The following is a 19669-nucleotide window of genomic DNA, read 5'->3' as shown; positions in this document are numbered from 1 at the left end:
CAATGGGCTTTGCATCAGGGTCTTAGTCCACTTCTCCTATAGACTTCAGTGGGGTTTGAAACTTATCTCCACCATTCTCAGGTGCTCGCCACTCAAGAGTCAAGAGAAGGGGACGACCTGATTCAAATCTGGCTTCCCACTGTCTTATGGACAGGGAATGTGTTTGTTCAGCCTGAGGAGACCATGTTTTGTTTTGAAAGTGGCATTCAGTCCCCAAGGGCTGATGCTGCCGTCCTCCTAACCTTGCAGCGGAGGTTCTGTAAGGTCTCCATGCCCCCACCTATGCCAGGGCCCACTCAAACTCCAAAGTCTCCCTGCCTCCCACCCTGAGCTTTCTACGATGCCTCCCATCCTCCCAGAGGCCGACTTTCTTCCCTGCATGGTCGCCTCCAATGCTAAGATATCATGGGCTTGTCCTGACCAGTTGGCCATCCAGACCTTTCATGGTAGGCCTCAAAGTCTGTGCATGAGAGGTACAGTCCTTGGACCTCGCTCCTGTTCTTGGGGGCTTCTCAACTGCAGACGCTCCCAGCGGTTTTCTGAGCTGCCATGCAATCAGCATTATGAACTCAGTTCCTTTTGTTCAGCTAAAACCGCCCTCAACCCAGCTCCTTCCCTCACCTCCCACCCCCAACCTTAGCTGGTTTCTTGTCTGCCTGCAGGTGCTATCCCTAAGCACAGCACCTGCTCTGGACCACACAAACCCCAAACGGGCTGCTGAGACATTTTCAAACATCTCCTAAGCGCCATCTCCCATATATCGACACTGATGTAACCCAACACCTCTTCAGTCATATGAGTCCAGCCTCCCTGCCTGGTGGGCCTCCTTCCGTACACAGGACAGGAAGGCTCGTGAGAGATCTGACAAAAGTCCTGAGTGGGGTTCTCCACCTTACCTAACTTAAGCAGCACAATGAGAATCAGGAACAACTTCCACAGGTGAACCCAAACTTCCCAGTAAATTCTCCAGCAGACCAGTTTTTCATTAGAACAGAGCAGCTTTAGCTCAGCAGAAGAATGTCAACAAGTCCCAAACATCTGAGAGCAGATGGGAGTGAGATACCATTAATGATGATTAAATGGAATCCTTAACCTACAGGAAAGCAAAAGTTCTTATAAGATTGCCAAGAAAACCACGCTAGGACTTTCCAAATGGGTATGACTGACTGTTTATAACTGGAGAACTCGTAGGGCAGGGGAAAAAATGGCTTGCTCTCAGCAGGTTTTCCTTTCTATATTTACCCTCACATGAAACGAACACTACTGCACACTGCAACGTTTATTCCCTATGACTGGGGAAGCAGGAGAAGAAAATAACAGACCACACCACATCAAATAAATTGTTAATTTGATGCTTGTGTTGGGGTGGGCAGGTGAAGAGGGAGTCCCAAGCTTCTGGGCAAAACACAGGTCCTGTATCATCCAAAGCCAAGTCTCTGTTACTGTGGTGAGTTATAACTTCCATTCAATCACAGCAGTGGACTTCGGTTTTATTGATCCCAGTTTACACTCATTGTTAAGACACTGCGTTCCCATAGCCACCTTCTGTGGGTGCTGATTGATGTATCAGGTAGCCAGGATGGGCAGGGATGGATTTTTTCTGTTTGCCAGAAGCTGGGGAACAGGGATCACATAATGATTTACCTGTTCTGTTCATTCCCTCTGGGGCACCTGGCATTGGCCACTGTCAGAAGACAGGATACTGGGCTGGATGGACCTTTGGTCTGACCCAGTATGGCCATTCTTATGTTCTGGCCCCTATCACTGAGTGCCTCATGATTGTTAAAGAATTTATCTTCCCAGCATTCCTGTGAAGTAGTGATGTGCTATTATGATGGGGAACTGAGGTAGGTAGAGGCTAAAGGTATGTCTACACTGCAGTGTATGCCCGGGCTCAGACTTGGGTTTGAACCCAACCCCCCTTCCATCTATACACAAATGCGTCTCACTCGAGCCAGTAAGCCCTAAGGACGGGGGCCACAGAACTCGGCAGGAGGGGGGGTCGGAGCTCAACTCCTACTGGGACTCGAGTCCCAACTCGATCATTTTGCAGTGTGGATGCAGCGCCGGCCCAGTTCCCAGACTTGTGCCGTGAGAGTCCACCAACGTTATCCCACAATCCCTTGGGCCAGTGTCCTTTGGCTTTTCTATCCCAAGACTAGCCAATCGACTCCCATGAAACAGAAGCAATCCCCCACCCCCACCCCACCCCGGGTTCGAGTACAGCTGCTCACCGCTTAACTCTTCCATTTTGTTCTGACTGCTGTCCTGCAAACAGAGCGAACTGTCTCCTGCATTCGCAAAGGCCACTGTCAAGAAGTTTTTTGCCAAGTATGCTGCTACCAGGTCACGGGACCACAGCCAGATTCTGGTAAATCCCCCCACCACCACCACCCCCGCAAGCCTACACCCCTCCCCATGCTTCAAAGCCTGAACATCTACACAGCGCGAGCACAAGTCTGTTGACCCAGGCTCTGAAACTCACTGCCACGGGTTCTGAAACACAGTGTAGATGTAGCTTTGGAGTGCCGTTTAGAGCTGGCTGACTTGGCTCCATATTGAAACGCCTATCGCCAACTCACTCTGTTCTTGCTGGATGAAGATTTGGTTTCTATGCACATGCCTGATTTGAGAAGTTTACTAAGGATTTGAATGGGCATAATAATCATTGGGCCAGATCCTCAACTGGTATAAACCAAGACAGCTCCATTGACTTCAAAATGCTCTGAACAGACCCAGGAGGTACTTAGCATCCCAAGGGGACTGACTTGGTTTACATGTCACTATCTGAATCTTAACACAAGGCTGGCCTCTCAGCTGTGAAATCTCCTCCCCATAATCCCAGTAGACTCAAGAAACAAGAGGAAGGGGATATCACATGACCCTCCCATGCTTTTTTCACATCACATGGCCCAGTCAGTCATATCTGCTCAGCTCACCAAATTCAAATCTGAGCTTGACCTCAGCTTTACCTTGACGTTTACCAGCTAGTAATGCAAAGAGCTTGGTAACAGACACATGCAGAAAGGCGTTCACAGAAAGACGGAGTGGAAGAGTTTTGGCCCAAGCAAATTCACTCCTCAGCTTTAGAAGAGCCCGTCCCCCTCATAATCTAATAAATCTTTCCCCCCATGCAGAGAGCATTTGCAGCTTTTCAGGTTAAAAAAAGGCAGCCTCTCCTGCTTCCTCCTGCAGTGCCCCAACGCCTTCTTGACATAGCATCATTTCAATCAGCCGACCGCTTAGAACAGGGAGCGATCACAATCCACCATGGGAGCCCAAGAAAGACAGCCACGTGGTCCTCTTCACAAACAGGGTCATGCACATAAGACCCACACTCCAGTAGCAGTAAAGCAAAGGCTTTGACACTGGTAACGACCACAGCCAGCCAGTTAACGATTTCTTAAGCCTCTGGGTCCATCACGTTATTGCCCGCCTGCTGGAAAATGGCAAATCCCAGCATTAATGGGCTAAGTCCTCTATAGTTTCTCAAACATCTCCTCATAGACTTATTTTACACTATTATTTCCAAAGTCTGAACAGTGGGCAAGGCGCTGGTCAGACACATACAAAGACGAGGGCTCTGCCCCAGGGAAGTTCCAATCTAGCATTACCCCACAGTAGGTTCTAGTTTCCGCCCGGACATACACCCCATTGATTTTCACAGGGCTGTGCATAGTTCAAATCAGGCCAGGATTGGCCCCTCCAGAAGTATCACCTTTTTCTCTCCTGGACCTTTGCTGCTCCTTGAATCTCCTCTGGGAATAATACTCTGCAACAGCAGAGTTCACTGAATGAAGTCCACTCTTTTTGCCCAGCTACCCATGGGAACGCTAGCGTTTTGGATTCCATCCATGCATCACCACGGGTGACCGATCTACTTCAGGCACCGTCTGCAATGTCTCGTCATGATGCTCCTGGAGCTGCTGTCGTGTTGGGGGATAGCCTGGAGTTCTCTGGCGCTCCTTCAGCGTTCTGGCGGAGCTTCTCTTAATTCCCACCCCACAGCATGATGTCCCCTGACACTAAGCCCTTCACAAACACAGGGTGATCCAGTTCAGCACCAGATTGTCCTCTCACTTACGCCAGCAAAAGACAGGAGTAACTCCAGAGAAGTCCATGGTATTAAAGAGGGGGGAGGGGGGAACCAGGCTCATAGAGTATTAACAGGCCACATTTGGTGCAGGCTTAAGGGGGCATAACTCCAGTGAATTCTGGAGAAGTTAGCCCGTTATTATTTATATTGTGATAGCACTAGGAGACTCCGTCAGAGACCAGAATCCTGCTGTGCTAGGTGCTGTACAAACACAGAAGAAAGAGGCTGTCTCGCTCCCAAAGAGCATACAGTCTAAGTAATAGGGATTGGAGTCTTGAAAGGCAAATCCGTTCCTTTCTGCATTCCTTGACTCCTTGTCTATTCTTCCATCATTCTGCTGATCTCATGCTCAACACCAGCTCTTTCTCACAGATTTTTTTTAAAGCTGCGGGAAGGATCCTAGGATTCTAGCCTGGGCCTCCGGAAACCCAGTTGCAAGTCCCTGCTCTGCCACAGACTTCCAGTATGACCTTGGGCAAGTCATGTAGCCTCTGTGCCCAATCTGTAAAAACAGGGATAACAGCACTGCCCTACCACACAGGGGGGCTGTGAAGATAAATACATTTAAAAAGACGGATGCGCTACTTCAGTAATTTAGCTACAACGAGTCAGGAAAAAGATCTTGGCGTCATCGTGGATAGTTCTCTAAAGATGTCCACGCAGTGTGCAGAGGCGGTCAAAAAAGCAAACAGGATGTTAGGAATCATTAAAAAGGGGATAGAGAATAAGACTGAGAATATATTATTGCCCTTATATAAATCCATGATACGCCCACATCTCGAATACTGTGTACAGATGTGGTCTCCTCACCTCAAAAAAGATATTCTAGCACTAGAAAAGTTTCAGAAAAGAGCAACTAAAATGATTAAGGGTTTAGAGAGGGTCCCATATGAGGAAAGATTAAAGAGGCTAGGACTCTTCAGTTTGGAAAAGAGAAGACTAAGGGGGGACATGATAGAGGTATATAAAATCATGAGTGATGTTGAGAAAGTGGATAAGGAAAAGTTATTTACTTATTCCCATAATACAAGAACTAGGGGTCACTAAATGAAATTAATAGGCAACAAATAAAAGGAAGTTCTTCTTCACGCAGCGCACAGTCAACTTGTGGAACTCCTTACCTGAGGAGGGTGTGAAGGCTAGGACTATAACAATGTTTAAAAGGGGACTGGATAAATTCATGGTGGCTAAGTCCATAAATGGCTATTAGCCAGGATGGGTAAGAATGGTGTCCCTAGCCTCTGTTCGTCAGAGGATGGAGATGGATGGCAGGAGAGAGATCACTTGATCATTGCCTGTTAGGTTCACTCCCTCTGGGGCACCTGGCATTGGCCACTGTCGGTAGACAGATACTGGGCTAGATGGACCTTTGGTCTGACCCAGTACGGCCTTTCTTATGTTCTTATGTTCTTAGTAAGGGGAGAGGGCTATAGACAGACAGGTGAAAATAATCCAGTACATTATAATAAACAATCATATGAAAGGAGACGCAGCAATCCTGACTCGGCCAGTGCAGAGACTCAGCATCTTCCCTAATGCTCACAGAGCTCACTGGGGAGGTGCCCACGCAATCTAAAGGGCAGGGGGGTAGTGGTGCTGGAGCAGTCTGGAGTGCCACTCTGGCATCTGAAATCCGTTCCGGCACTTGGCACACCAAGTCACAACGCCAATCAAATTTAGCCCCGCCACCACTCTAAATTTCAGTGGTGTTGCAACCCCGTGCACCAGGTCACAACACCAGTCAAATCTGGCCTGCCTGCCAACACTCCCTTTCTGCCATGCACACGCACGGCTGCACAGCAGTAACTACTTCACGCGTTCGGAAGCGGGCTGGCACCCGCATCCCACTCCACCAGCCAAGCCCTCTGCCGGATTGCCCTGGCCTCTCTCTGCGCTGCAGGAAGCCTGGAGTCGAGGGGTAAGGAATGGAGCCGGACTGGGGATGGGGGAGGCAGTGCAGCTGGGTCTTGCTCCGCCTGCTGGAACCTGAGGCAGCTGCTCTTGGTGCTGGAGACAGGCAGGACGCCTCGAGCCAGCAGGGAGGGTAAGGAGCAGGATGGGGGAGGTAGGGGTCAGGGCACAATTTAGGTAGGGTGGGAGTGGGACAGCTGTTTATGGTCCCATCCCAGGATGCATGGAGCTGGCTGCAGAGAGGCTGGTCCCTGCCACTGGTAACAGCATCCAGGGGCTGGCAGTGCTTGAAGCAAGCTCCTGGCTGCCTGGCCCAGCAGGGAGCTGCAGCAGGAGGAGGGATGCGGGGAAAAGGAGCCTGTGCCACGGTTGGAGCCAGGGCACCCAGTCCATGTGCTCAGGGCTGAGCTGGCAACTCCACCCCAGGGACCCCGGAGTGGGGGGAGGAAGCAGGATTAGATGAGGGGGACAGAGAGGGGTTGGATTTTGGAGATTCTCTCGTGCATGACAGAGCAGTTGAATTGGCATGTTTGATGGGAATAAGAGTTGCACTCATTAAAATTTGAGGGAGGGGGCCCCCACAATAAAAACCAGCACGGGCCCATCTTTCAGTTCCACCACCGCTCCAGCCATTGAAATTGCACTTCAAAGCTTCGGTCACACTTCACTTGGATTACACTTCACTCCACTGCACCCCAAAGGCTCTGCAAGGGCTTATTTCACAGACAACTGCCCATGTGGCATCAAATTGGAACAACACACCTAATTTGTCAGCTCCATGGCCCTGTATGTCTTCTGCCCTAAGAACGCTGGAAGGCACAAGAAAGAAAAGAGGGAGAGCTCCTATAGCTCAGCCATTCTTGGCCATCTTCTGAATTTGAACACAAGCTAACCGTGATTTTCCCAGGTGGCAGGGAACAGATGCAGAATAGTCCAAAAAGGAATTGAAAGAAACTGTTTTAAGACAGGTATATTAAAGAAGTTCTGCAAATAGATCCAGTAACTGTTGAGGCCGTTACGCCATAAACTCCCCTCAACACCAAAAAGTGTTTTGACTGAGTCAGGACCAACTAGAATCTGAATCCTAAGGATTTGGCCCTGAGAATCCATAGGCAAAATGATGCCACTGCAACTCTTCAAAACATCTTTTAAAGTAATGCATGTTTGTCTTCTGAGATCAATGTACGGAAAGCTCCGTCTAAGCAATGCCATGGGACAACTCTGCCAATCCAACTTGAAAATCCTCAACTAGCAGAAGATGGCATTCGTACATTGATGACAGAAGCCAGGCGGAACAACTGGGCCGGAAGAGAAGCCATTTTTCCTCACAGGGCAATTTCCCTCTATGCAAAAGTTCCCTCTACATGGGAGTAACATTGCAGGATGTAATGCATTGAAAGAAAAAGAATTGTGACTCGAAGACTCTTGCACTATGCCCAGGACAGCACTGTTCCTCTCGCTCAGTGCACTCGGACAGGCAGAGATTTATTGTCGTTTCCATGTAAATAAAGCTCTAGTATATAGTTCTGCTTGCTAGACATCTTTGAGCTCATCCCTGCATCTGAGGAGACAGCTGAATTAGAATGGAATCTACTTATGGAGAGCTCAGATATATTGAAACTATAGCAGAGATAGGACCAAACAATGCAAATTTCAGATGAGGATTCCAATCCAGATTTCCCCAAAGTTCAAAGTGTCTTGGTTTAACCCATTCTAGAAACAGGACTGGATCCAGATCAAAACATCCCCAAACTTCAGAGATGCTCAGTGCTGTCCTGGGCATAGTGCAAGAGTCTTCGGTTAACAATTCCTGGGTTCCATTCCAGAACCTACTAGTGCAGGGGTGGGCAAATTACGGCCCATGGGCCGGATCCGGCCCGCCAGCCATTTTAATCCGGCCCTCGAGCTCCTGCTGGGGACGGGGTCTGGGGCTTGCCCCACTCTGGTGCTCCAGCCAAGGAGCAGGGTTGGGGGCCGCTCCACACAGCTCCTGGAAGCAGCAGCATGGCCCCCCTCCAGCTCCTACACATAGGGGCAGCCAGGGGGCTCTGCTCCACACGCTGCCCCTGCCCCAAGCGCCACCCCTGCAGCTCCCATTGGCCAGGAACCACGGCCAATGGGACCTGCAGGGGCGGCACCTGCAGACGGGGCAGCAGAGCCACCTGGCCACGCAGCCGCATAGGGGGGACAAGCCGCTGCTTCTGGGAGCCGCTTGAGGTAAGCGCTGCCTGGAGCCTGCACCCCTGAGCCAACTCCCTTGCTCCAACCCCCTGCCCCAGCCCTGATCCCCCTCCCGCTCTCCGAACCCCTTGGTCCCAGCCTGGAGCACTCTCCTGCACCCCGAACTCCACATCCCCAGCCCCACCCCAGAGCCTGCGCCCCCAGACGGAGTCCTCCCCTTCGCCCCCCCACACCCCAACCCCCTGCCCCAGCCCGGAGCCCCCTCCCGCACCCTGAACTCCTCATTTCTGGCCCCACCTTGGAGCTCGCACCCCCAGAGCCCTCACCCCAACCCCAATTTCATGAGCATTCATGGCCTGCCATACAATTTCTATACCCAGATGTGGCCCTCGGGCCAAAAAGTTTGCCCACCCCTGTATTGGTGAGTCACTGCAAGACTATAAGCTAAACTCAGCTAATTTTTCAGAAGTGTTCACTACTTTTGTCTGCTTCAGTTCTTGAATGCCCAACTTGAGACATCTTGGTCCCAGTTTTGCTCTTCGTAACGCATGCAAATCAGTCAAGGGAATTGCACTTGTGTTCAACTAGTGTTAGAGGAGAACCAGGCTTCTCGTGCTCTAAAGGGGAGATTTCGAGAAGCAGTCAGGCGCCTAAGTGCGCCTTTGAAAAAATCAACCTCAAGGTCAATGGGAGCTTTGGTGCACTGTACCTCTGAAAAACAGGAATAAAGCATCTCAAGAGAAAGGGAGGCGTCCAAAATCAGTGAATACTTCTGAAAATTGTCCTAATCTCTCCAAGCCTCACTTTACCAAGCTGTAAAATGGGCATCAATCCTGTTTACCCACCTCCCAGGTACGCTGCTTGTAAAGGCAATCTGTAAAATTCATTAAGATCAGATTCCGAACACTGTGGTTAGGTCTGGCAGAATTCGTTTCGTTTGTTTGTTTGAATAATTTCCACTGATAATATCAATGTTTATTTGTAAGCAGTTTTTCTTTTTTTATTTATTTAAATTTGTATAGTGGTGGGTCACACAATTATTTAATGACAGTAGACTCCATCAATCAAACTCCAATAAGTTCAAGCACCATTTTTCTTACTTTATCTGTAAATTTCGATGATCATCAATGGCAATATTTTTTGTCAGTTTGCACATGTACAGTGGAATCAATGTTTAATGATAAAAATCTAATCCTTCCAAGCTTAAGTGTGGTATAGCGGTACCAAGTATTACACTGCTGAATGACAAGACACCAGGTCCCACGGTTTGGGCTGCAGAAAACAGGGAAGAGTGTACACAGGTGCCCCTTTACTGTACAGCAGATAGTTCCATTCAATTAGGAACAGACCCCCAGGCTCCTGGGATTGGTGTCCACAAGAAAAGCCACAGACAATAGGAAATGGGGAAGAAACACAAGCTAGGCAGGATGAAAAAGGAAAAAAGCAGGCACAACCTTTAAGAAAAAAAAGCAAGCTTCTCAAATGATGGGAATCATTTGCTGACCATCAACAGGATGCACAGTGCAAAGCATAAAGGAGATATGGACACAGCCCTCAAGGGACTTTCATCCAAGCAGCACAAACTGTGCGATCTTGCCTTGGAGCTAACCCGTGCTACCACGACTTCACTGCTATTGTGAGTGGAGCTAGCTGGATCAAAGCTAGCTCAGGTGTATCTACATGTGCAGCAGTCCCACTCTGACTGCAGTCTGCTTCATTAATGCAGTGAGATGTACGCACTGCCAAACAAAGCCTATAACAACCTGCACGGCTATAGCCCATTCCGTCCAAGGATCTGCAGGAATTTACAGCTATGAATGAATTAACCCTCAGAGCACCCTGGAAGGTTAGCTTCCATTTTCCCCACCCCAAAGAAGACAACCATGTGCTAGCTTAGGCCCCTGGCAGGGTTGAAACATAGCAAGCTGCTATGGTTACTGACCAAGTATTAAGCATGATGGGGGGGGGGGGAGCATACAAGCCTTGTTTAGAGCCAACCAAGGCAGGCCATTAAAAGAGTAGATGAACCCACCAATTAACAACAGAGCTGGTGGGGGATTTTTTGACAAACTGCGTTTTCCTCACCTAAAACTGCCAATTAGCCAAAACCAAAACTGTTTGGGAAACAGGGACAATTTCAACAAATCTCCCAACTCAAAACATTATTGGGGGGTGGAGGGGAACTCTGAAATGGTAAAAAAAAACAAAAAAACATTTTGACATTTTCTAAATGAAAAGTTTCAGCATTTGTTTTTAGTGGAAACAACTTTTTGTTTTGTAATTTTAGTCAATTTAGACTAAACAAAAGGTTAAAAAAGGTTAAATCAAAATGAAACGTTTCAAAATCATCGAAAAAAGATTTTGATTGACCCGAATCAATTTTGGGGGGATTTTTGGTTTGTGAAAATTCTCAATTTCAACTTTTTGCCCTATTTTGAGATGGGGAAAGTTTTTAATATCTCAAAGATTTTCATGGGTGCTGTTTCCCATCATCCAGCTTTCAAGTCCTCTTCATCTGTTGCACGTTAAAATCACTGAATCTAGCTGGATTGCCATATTAGGCACTTGGTTCCCTATCTGTAAAATGGGGATAATCATACTGCATTTGTCCTACCGTGTCTATTTAAACCGTACGCTCTTTAGGGCAGGGGCTGCAAATATGTGTTTGTACAATGCCTAGCACAATGAACCTCTAGCTGCTCCTATAATTTGACAGCCGGGGACTCTGAAGCTTAGGAACATAGAGTCACTTGACCAAGGACAGACAGCAAGTCAGCAGAAGACCTGGGCACAAAACCCGTATCTCCCAGCTCTCAGTTCCATGCACCAGCCCTCAGAAAAACCTTCCGAAGATTTTTCTCTCCGAGAGAGAGGACTTTAGTCCTCGGAAGAGAAGGAATGGAATTTCTAATTCAGCTGAAGCAGCAGCAGTGCAGATTTTGAATCCACTCTTTTCTGCGAGCGGGGGCTGACGATGTGATGCCAATTAAGCTTTAACATTCCCTGTTCGGATATGTTTGCTTTTTTGTAAACAGAGACACAGAATTTTTCTTGGCCGTTGCTGCCGCTGTGGACTGTACCCTCTAAGCATTTGCTCCCAGGTGATTTGGATCAGGATATACCATGAAGTTTGCTTTTCGCTGCCTCAGTCAACGAGTGGGTGTGTAAACACTGACCAATTTCACTGCAGGTTCGACGCCTTTAAATGGGGACTTTCACGTTAGTCAGACTTTAAAAACCACATCGTATTTAAACAAAAAATCCATTTCCCTTTCCATCAGCTGCAGCAGCCACCGAAGATATTTTTGTTTGAACAAGTGGGTCCCTCCCACCCATTACCTCCTCCCATGCAATAGGCTGGCTGGTGAAGTCATAAGGCTGGATTTGCAACAGAGACAAGGATTTGTCAGGACAAAAGGCACTGTAGATCCCACATGAAGGAGGATGCCGACAGCATACAATTTTCTCTGCACATAAAACATTGGGTGGGGGGAATGACTCTCCCCTGCATGGCGGCAGCTTTGTGTCACTACACTGGTGCAAAGCTAGTTTAGCTGGCCGCTGGAGGGATCTTCTAACATAGGGGAATCCTAGTCACAAAAGCAGCTCCTATGCCACCCGCTGCAGCATGAGGGATGTGACCTAGGGAAGGAGGTGCGTGCCAGTTGTCCCTGCCCGCTGGTGATCCCCAGCTGTTGTAATAGTCGCTGGTGGCCATTGGCAGGAACTGGCTAGGTCAGATGCCTAGTTGCAAGGGGGACCTTTGTCATCACCACTACTCTGCTACGCTGAATGCTCCTCACCGACAGCTTAGGATCAGGTCCTTTATAGCTGGGATTTCTGAAGGAACCTAAGAGAGTTGGGTACTCAAATCCCATTGAAAAAAGATAGGGCGTGGGTACTTAGTGCCTTTGAAATTCCCAGCCTATGTTTCTACGGGCCAGATTTTCAACCGAACTCAGAGCATTGGGTGCTGAGCTCATTTGACAGCCGAGACCCAATGGAGGTCAAAGGCGAGCACTTAATCTGTTCCCAAGGGCAAACCCTGCTCTTCTCAGATGTAATTCACCCTTATGGAGAGCGCTTGTGCCGCACTCACGCACCATATCTCTGCCTCAAACGAGGGCCTCGGAGGGTCTCGGGCGGCGCCTGCATTTTGTGCTAGCAGTGAATTCCACCTACTCAGAGTGCCACGAGCTCTTAGCGCTAGCGTAGCCCAGATAGGAGGTCAGGATTTAGAGTCAGGAACCAAGGTGAAGATCCGGGGGTTACAAATTCTGGGTAGATAAAAGCTTTCGTCAAACAGCAAACTGCATGGAACTTAAGTGATCTCCCTCGAATGACTGAAGATCTGATTCACTCTGCTGGGATCTCAGCCTGATGGATTAGGTAAAATAAATGAATCTAAACCAGTTGGACGGACTGAGTTCATTGAAACAGTAAAGAAAACCCCCGCATTAACAGCGCTCCTAGGTCCTCTTCCTTTACTGCAAATTAAACCCATCTCAGCCCACATAGGAATTACAATCCCTTACAGCGACCTGCAGGAAATGCATTAAAAATACATTCTGCCAGTTACAAATCTTCATGTCAGCAGCCACAGGGGAGAGAATTAATGCAGGGAAGGGAATTAATGCAGGGCAAATACACCCCCCCACACACACACACCATCGCCTCCTCTGGGGCAAGGGCATGGAGGATTTATAGGCTGAGAGATCTGGGAGTCTGGAAGTAGCAGGACCTGAGCTCTGTCATGAAACTGAAAGAGACGACAACAGGGTGAGATTTATTCAAAGTGCTGTTTTCAATTTATTTTAAAACATAAGTGTTGTCTCTCCCTCTCCCCAGCCCTCCAACAAAAAGCTATAAAGCCACAGATCCAAAGGGGCTCTGGAATCACATACAATAGGTCTGGATTCACTGAGGGAGGGCACCAGTCAAAAGGGCTCTGGGGACAAATTCGCCCCATTACAAGCTTTTCTTGAAAACAGAGCCAAACTGCTTTCATACCAAATAGGTCAGATTTTCAAACATTGGTGTCTTGGCAGCATCCAAAAACAATGAGCCTGTAAAGAGGGGATTCCTTTCATTGCCCTCCCCAAATTGGCTTCATGTCTCTCCTTATGTCTGGAACAAAACTCTTCCTTCTTGCTCAGCCAATCTCCTTCAACATCCTTATGGCTCCAGGATCCTTGACAAGTAAGAGACATAACCTAGGCCTCCTTGCACATTGAAAGGTGGGTGTAAGCAGGTTTATGATTACACATGCCCAAATTCAGAGGTGATGGGTTTTGTTTGTGAAATGCCATGTGCGCTTATGACATGGCATCTGTTATCATTATCAGTAATGAGAGGGATAGGGAGAGCTCTCCCCAAATCTACCTATAGGACCCCCCATCACCATGGTATCGGAGCACTTCACAAACATTAATCAATTTATCCTCAACACAATGAAGAGAGAGGGATTAAGGGACTTGCCCTAGGTCACGCAGGAAGTCTGTAGCAGAGCCAGGAATCAAACCCAGGCCTTCCGAATCCCTGAACCACAGGACAATTCTTCCTCATCACACATTATAATATCTAGCTCTTAGACAGCATTTTCCATCAGTAGATCTGATATAGATACTGCAGAGGTCAGCTATTCAAGGTCTCATGCCTCAGTGCAGGCACTCCTGCATGTTCCACGTACAGTCCTTCCCCCAGGCGTGCGTGGTCCTTGCACTTTTTGCTGGGAGGACCGGCTTTTCTTTGTTCCCCTGACGTCCTGTTGGCGTCAGATTCTCAGTCCTGGAAACACTGAGAACTGCTCCAGTTACGTCTCCAAGGCATTGCCTGTTATATTTTTGGAAAGTTTAGCAGAATAATTATCAGATTATGCATCACTAGCGGGGAGCCTTGTCTGTAAATCAATTCCGCTTGAGGTTAGTCTGCTGCCGTTTAGGAACAGTTCTAGGAATTGAGTTCACCCTTGGAAAATTAATAAAACTCAACCCTGCTGACCAAAATGATACGTTTGCCTGAATATTAAGCATATGAAGATCATTGCTAACACCTCTACCTTTAGACCATACCACTCCCAATTCATATGACGATTAATACCTTGTGATACAGAGGTCATAGGACAGCTCCGAGACCTTATGGCAAATCCAGGAAAATTACCTTTCCAATGATACCTGGTAAGACCTTCAACTCCGAATACCTCAGGTCGGTGGCTCTTGATTCCATGAGCTTTATTGGTGTGACAAGCTATACAAACACTGCCAGATACCTGCCTATGATAGAACTAAGCACTTTTTGGGTGTTGATCCCACGTCCATTTTCCAGCAGGGGCTGTTCCTGAGCTGGTGGCACGTTGCTATGTGGTGAGATTGCCGTGTCTGCCTTCTCCCTCCGTCTCCCAAGGCCAGGCACAGGTTTCCCTTATCGCCTTTTGAGGAGACGTCTTTTATCATTCCCTGCTAGTCTGAGGAGATCTCTCACACATCCTTGTATTTCACACACTGGAGCAGAAAGTGACCCCTTCCGCTCTTTGTTATTATGTGGCTAGGAAGCCATGGCCTTAGTGCCAATATTTTGTTTGTAACACTGCACACTTCTGGAGTACTCTCAAAGCATTTTATGAGCATCAAGGGATTAATCCTCCCATCTCCTCTGTAGCGTTATCACCATTTTACAGATGGGGAAACTGAGGCGTGCTAATGGGCTAGTGTCTCAGAGAGGCACATGCTTGGGGTGATTAGCTCCTCCCATCGCCGCAGCTACACTCTATTTTTAGCACGCTAGCTCAATCTGAGCTAGCACAGATATCTCTGCTCAAGCTAAAATAACAGGAGTACTTGTGGCACCTTAGAGACTAACAAATTTATTAGAGCATAAGCTTTCGTGGGCTACAACCCACTTCTTCGGATGCATATAGAGTGAACCATATATTGAGGAGATATATATACACACACATACAGAGAGCATGAACAGGTGGGAGTTGTCTTACCAACTCTGAGAGGCCAATTAAGTACATTGAATTCATACACCCCTGCCTGGGTGACGAAGGCTGACCTTTCCTTAGCGGGTTCATCTAGTGGTACTTGCCAGTACCCTTTGGTTAAGTCTAAAGTAGAGATGAATTGGGCATGTCCCAATTTTTCCAATAGCTCATCGGTGCGTGGCATTGGATAGTTGTCAGGACGAGTTACAGCATTTAGCTTACGGTAGTCCACGCAAAAGCGTATTTCCCCATCTGGTTTGGGAACTAGAACCACTGGAGATGCCCATGCACTGGTAGAGGGGCGGATTATACCCATCTGTAGCATGTCCTGGATCTCCCTTTGTATAGCCGCTTGGGCATGAGGTGACTCCCGGTAGGGTGGGGTTCTAATTGGGTGAGCATTACCTGTGTCAATGGAGTGGTATGCCCGTTCGGTCCGTCCTGGAGTGGCTGAGAAAATCGGTGCAAAGCTTGTGCACAGCTCCTTTATCTGCTGTCGCTGCAGACAACTCATTTACCCAGATCATTATTGTTCTTGTTTCTGTTGGCTCTGGTTTAAAAGGGGGGATGGTTAGAGTTCCAGGGTGGCCAGGTTTACAGGAGGGGTTGGAGCCCCACCTAGAGTCCCCTGGGGCTGACACAGCATAGGTGCATCCATAATCACCAGGAGTCATGTTTACCCAGACTTGGACTGATATGAGTGCGAAGATCCCCTGCAGCGTGTTGTTGGTCACTGGTATTTCCTGTGGTGTGTCCCAACTGGTCCAGTTATACCATTGAATTCCCCATTGTGGGTCCGGTTGTTGTTCTGTTTCCAATGCGTGAATTATCATCAAAGTTACTGGAATCCAAATGCTCCATGCCTTGAGCGCCATCTGCTGGTTTGGGTTCGTTAGTGGTGTTGGTATCTGTAGCTTAAGAAAACAATTTTAGTTGCGAGATATGAGCCCATTTTAGCTTGCCCTGTTTATCTATCCGGTACACCAAAGGGCTGAGCCGGTCCACAATAGAATATGGACCTATCCATTTAGATTCCAAATTGTGCTCCCTTCTACCCAATTTTAAATACATAACCAGATCTCCGGGCTCCCAGAGCTGGGAGTTACCAGCTTTTTGCTTATGGAGTCTGTTATTCATTTTATCAGTGGCCTCATTGATCCGGTATTGCAAGGTTAATTTGTCCTCCTGTAATTGTTTGAGCCACTGAAAATAATCATGTTGTGGTGTTACCACATCTATTTCCCCTGATCCTAAACCCATCTGTGTGGGATCAATCATCAGTTTCATCGGCTGTCCAAATAAAATTTGAAATGGCTGGATTTTTGTTTTTAGCCGGTTGCTACTGCGGATGGCAGCCAGAATTAGAGGCAGCTTCTCTGGCCAATTTTTCCCAGTATTACTTACCACCTTCCTTAGGGCTTCTTTAATGGTGCGGTTCATGCGCTCTACTTGCCCTGATGATTGAGGGCGATAGGGGATGTGAAATTTTTGTTTAATACCCAAGGCTTGTAATAAGCTAGTAAACATTTCCCCTACAAATGCTCCTCCATTGTCTGAATCTATTATCTCCGGAGTTCCATAACGACAGACCACCTCAGTAAATAATTTTTTTGCAGCTTCTGTGGTGGTGTTTCTTCTAGTGGGGAATGCCTCTACCCACCCAGAGAAAGCATCTATGATTACCAGTAGGTACTGGAATCCCTCTTTGCTCCGTGGCAATTTGTCTATGTAGTCAATTTGTATTCTATGCCAGGGACCTACTCGTCTCTGGTGCATAAGGGGCTGGTAATGTGGTGGCCGGGCTTTATCCTGAGCACACCTGATGCAATTTTGAACCCAAGTTTTAACATCATCTTCCATACCTTTCCACTGGGCTACCTCTTTTAGCCTGCTTAGCGTCCCTTCCACTCCCTCATGCATGAACTGATGTGCAACATTAACCAGTTCCTGTTTTTCTATCTTTCCTGGGGTTCTGTGTGGGGAATGTAAACAGTTATTGTCATCAATAAATTCATCAATTGACTGCGGATCCCCCATTACCTTTCCCTCCTGACTTCTAGTCACTACTGCAGCTATATCATACTGCCGTGCTATACCATCTACTTTATTATTCCAAAGAGCCTCTGGAGTGTTCTGTCTGCTATGTGCCTTTACATGCCTGACCTTTAAACAGCCAGGATGTTGTGTTACCCATTGGTAAATCCATTTCCACTCCTCTACATATGAAATGCTTTTCCCATCTGCTGCCTTCCACCCATTTCTTTCCCAGTCATGCATCCAGTATTGTATTCCCTTGACACAGAAATCACTGTCTGCATAGATAAACACAGGTCTGGGGTTGTTCTGATATTGCTGTAGTACCCGATATATGGCATGGAGTTCAGCATGCTGGGCTGACCCGTGATCCAAATAGCCCTGTAGTATTTCCTCTTCTAAGTTAATTGCTGCATATTTAATTTTCCTTATGCCTTTAAGCACCATTGAGCTCCCATCTGTGAACCACACGTGTCCCTCTATCCCAATGGTATCTAGCTCCTCCAAGGGGGGTGCCTGTATCAGGGCTATTCTTTGCTCTAATGTAACCTCGGGGCAGTCATGTTTATTTCCTTTTTCAATCAGAGCGTGAGTCAATAGGTCAGGTCTAGACACGGTCTCGGTGGTGACTCCTCTGTTTATCAGTGTGAGGGTCCACTGAGCCATGCGGGTGTTTGAGACCTTGCCCCCAACCAGTTTCCCAGACAGAATGTACTTTAAAGGGATGTGGGTACTTTGGATTGTTAGGGGAGCCGTTCCAGTTAGGGGTTCAAAAGACTGGACTGCCCACACCGCTGCCAAACATTCCCTCTCACAGGGATCAAAATTCATTTCTGGCCCCTGTAACTTCCTAGATTCGTAAGCTACCGGGACCAGTTTATCTTCTTCATTCTTTTGGAGGAGAGTAGCTGCTAATGCCAGGTCGTTAGCCGCGAGTCGGATTACAAACGGCTGGGACTCATCTGGGAATCGCAGAGCAGGGGCTGTCAGGGCTTTTTGTTTAAGCACCCTTAGAGCCTCCTCTTGCTCTGACCCCCACTCCCATTTTACCTTTTTCTTAAGCAATTTCCACAAGGGCAGTGTAATCTCAGCATATTTATAAATATGAGGTCTTAGAAAATTAAACCCTCCCAACAGGACCCGTAGGGAATGTTGGTCGGTAGGAGCCGGCATTTCTATCAGGGCTCTTACTTTTCGTTGATCTACCTGCCTCCCTTCCTTTCCTATAACAATGCCTAGATAAGTCACTTGAGACTGGACCAACTGGGCTTTTTCTAAGCTAACTTTAAAACCAGTCTCTTGAATTAGAGCCAAAACATTTTCAGTTAATCGTTGTACCTGTGCCTCAGTTTCCCCAAAAATTAAAATATCATCTACGTAGGAAAACACAAAGGACCGATCTTGTGGGCTAAGGCGATCCAGCATGTCTATGACATGTTTGTGAGCTATAGCTGGGCTATTGTGAAATCCTTGGGGTAGACGCTGGAATGCCCATTGCTGCCCATTGACCGTGAAGGCAAATCTATCCTGTGAGTCTGGGTGCAATGGGATAGCAAAGAAGCAATTAGCCAAATCAATGACTGAGAAATACTTTGAAGTAGCCTGAACCTTTTGAATTACCTGGGTCATATCGGCTACTATAGGGGCCATAGGGATTGTGCCTTTGTTAACACGCCTATAGTCAATAGTTAAACGCCAAGATTTGCCGTCTGCCTTGAGGACTGGCCAGACAGGAGAGTTAAAAGGGGAGTTAGTTTTTCGAATGACCCCCTGCTGTTCTAAGTCCCGGACTGTTTGCTGTAACTGTGTTTCAGCCTCCTTGGGATAGGGGTATTGTTTTTGAGGGGGTACCAAATCCCCAATGATTTTTACACAAGCCTGTATTTTCCCACAGTCCGTTTTCTTTTGAGTCCAGACAGTGGGGAATTTTGAGCGCCACACCTCAGCTTGCTGAGTTATTGTGGTGGTGGCTACTGGTCCCCCTTTGGTTAGAGGGGTCCTCTGTTCCACTTTTCCCTTATGGGGAGGGGGCATGTCCAGTTTCCATAAAGTGCCCCGTGGTAAATCAATCACTATGCAATTTTTAAATAGCCAGTTTGTGCCAAGAATCATATCATTTGTCATGTCTGGGGTCTGGATCAGATCTCCGTGGGTTCTAAACCCTTGCACGGAGAAAGGCACTTCTGCCCACTCCCATCCTGTACTGGGCTTCCCTTGAAAGGACTGCAGTGTGACTTGTTTGATTCTAGTGCCGGCTGGTGGCTGAGTTCTAATTAGCGAGACTGCAGCTCCTGTGTCAATTAAAGCCAATGTAGGAGCACATGTGCCCTGCTGGATATAAATACATGGTCGACCTTCAGGGTCCCATGCAATTTTACTGATGAACCTCCAACGTGGTGCTCCTACATATGGAGGAGGTTCAATATCCAGAGGGTCTCCCTATGCCGTATCTCCTGGGAATGGGA

The sequence above is a fragment of the Emys orbicularis genome, chromosome 4, assembly GCF_028017835.1.
Source record: "Emys orbicularis isolate rEmyOrb1 chromosome 4, rEmyOrb1.hap1, whole genome shotgun sequence".
Classification (NCBI taxonomy): Eukaryota; Metazoa; Chordata; order Testudines; family Emydidae; genus Emys; species Emys orbicularis.
The sequence above is the reverse complement of the archived record's forward strand: the minus strand, read 5'-3'. Positions refer to the sequence as shown.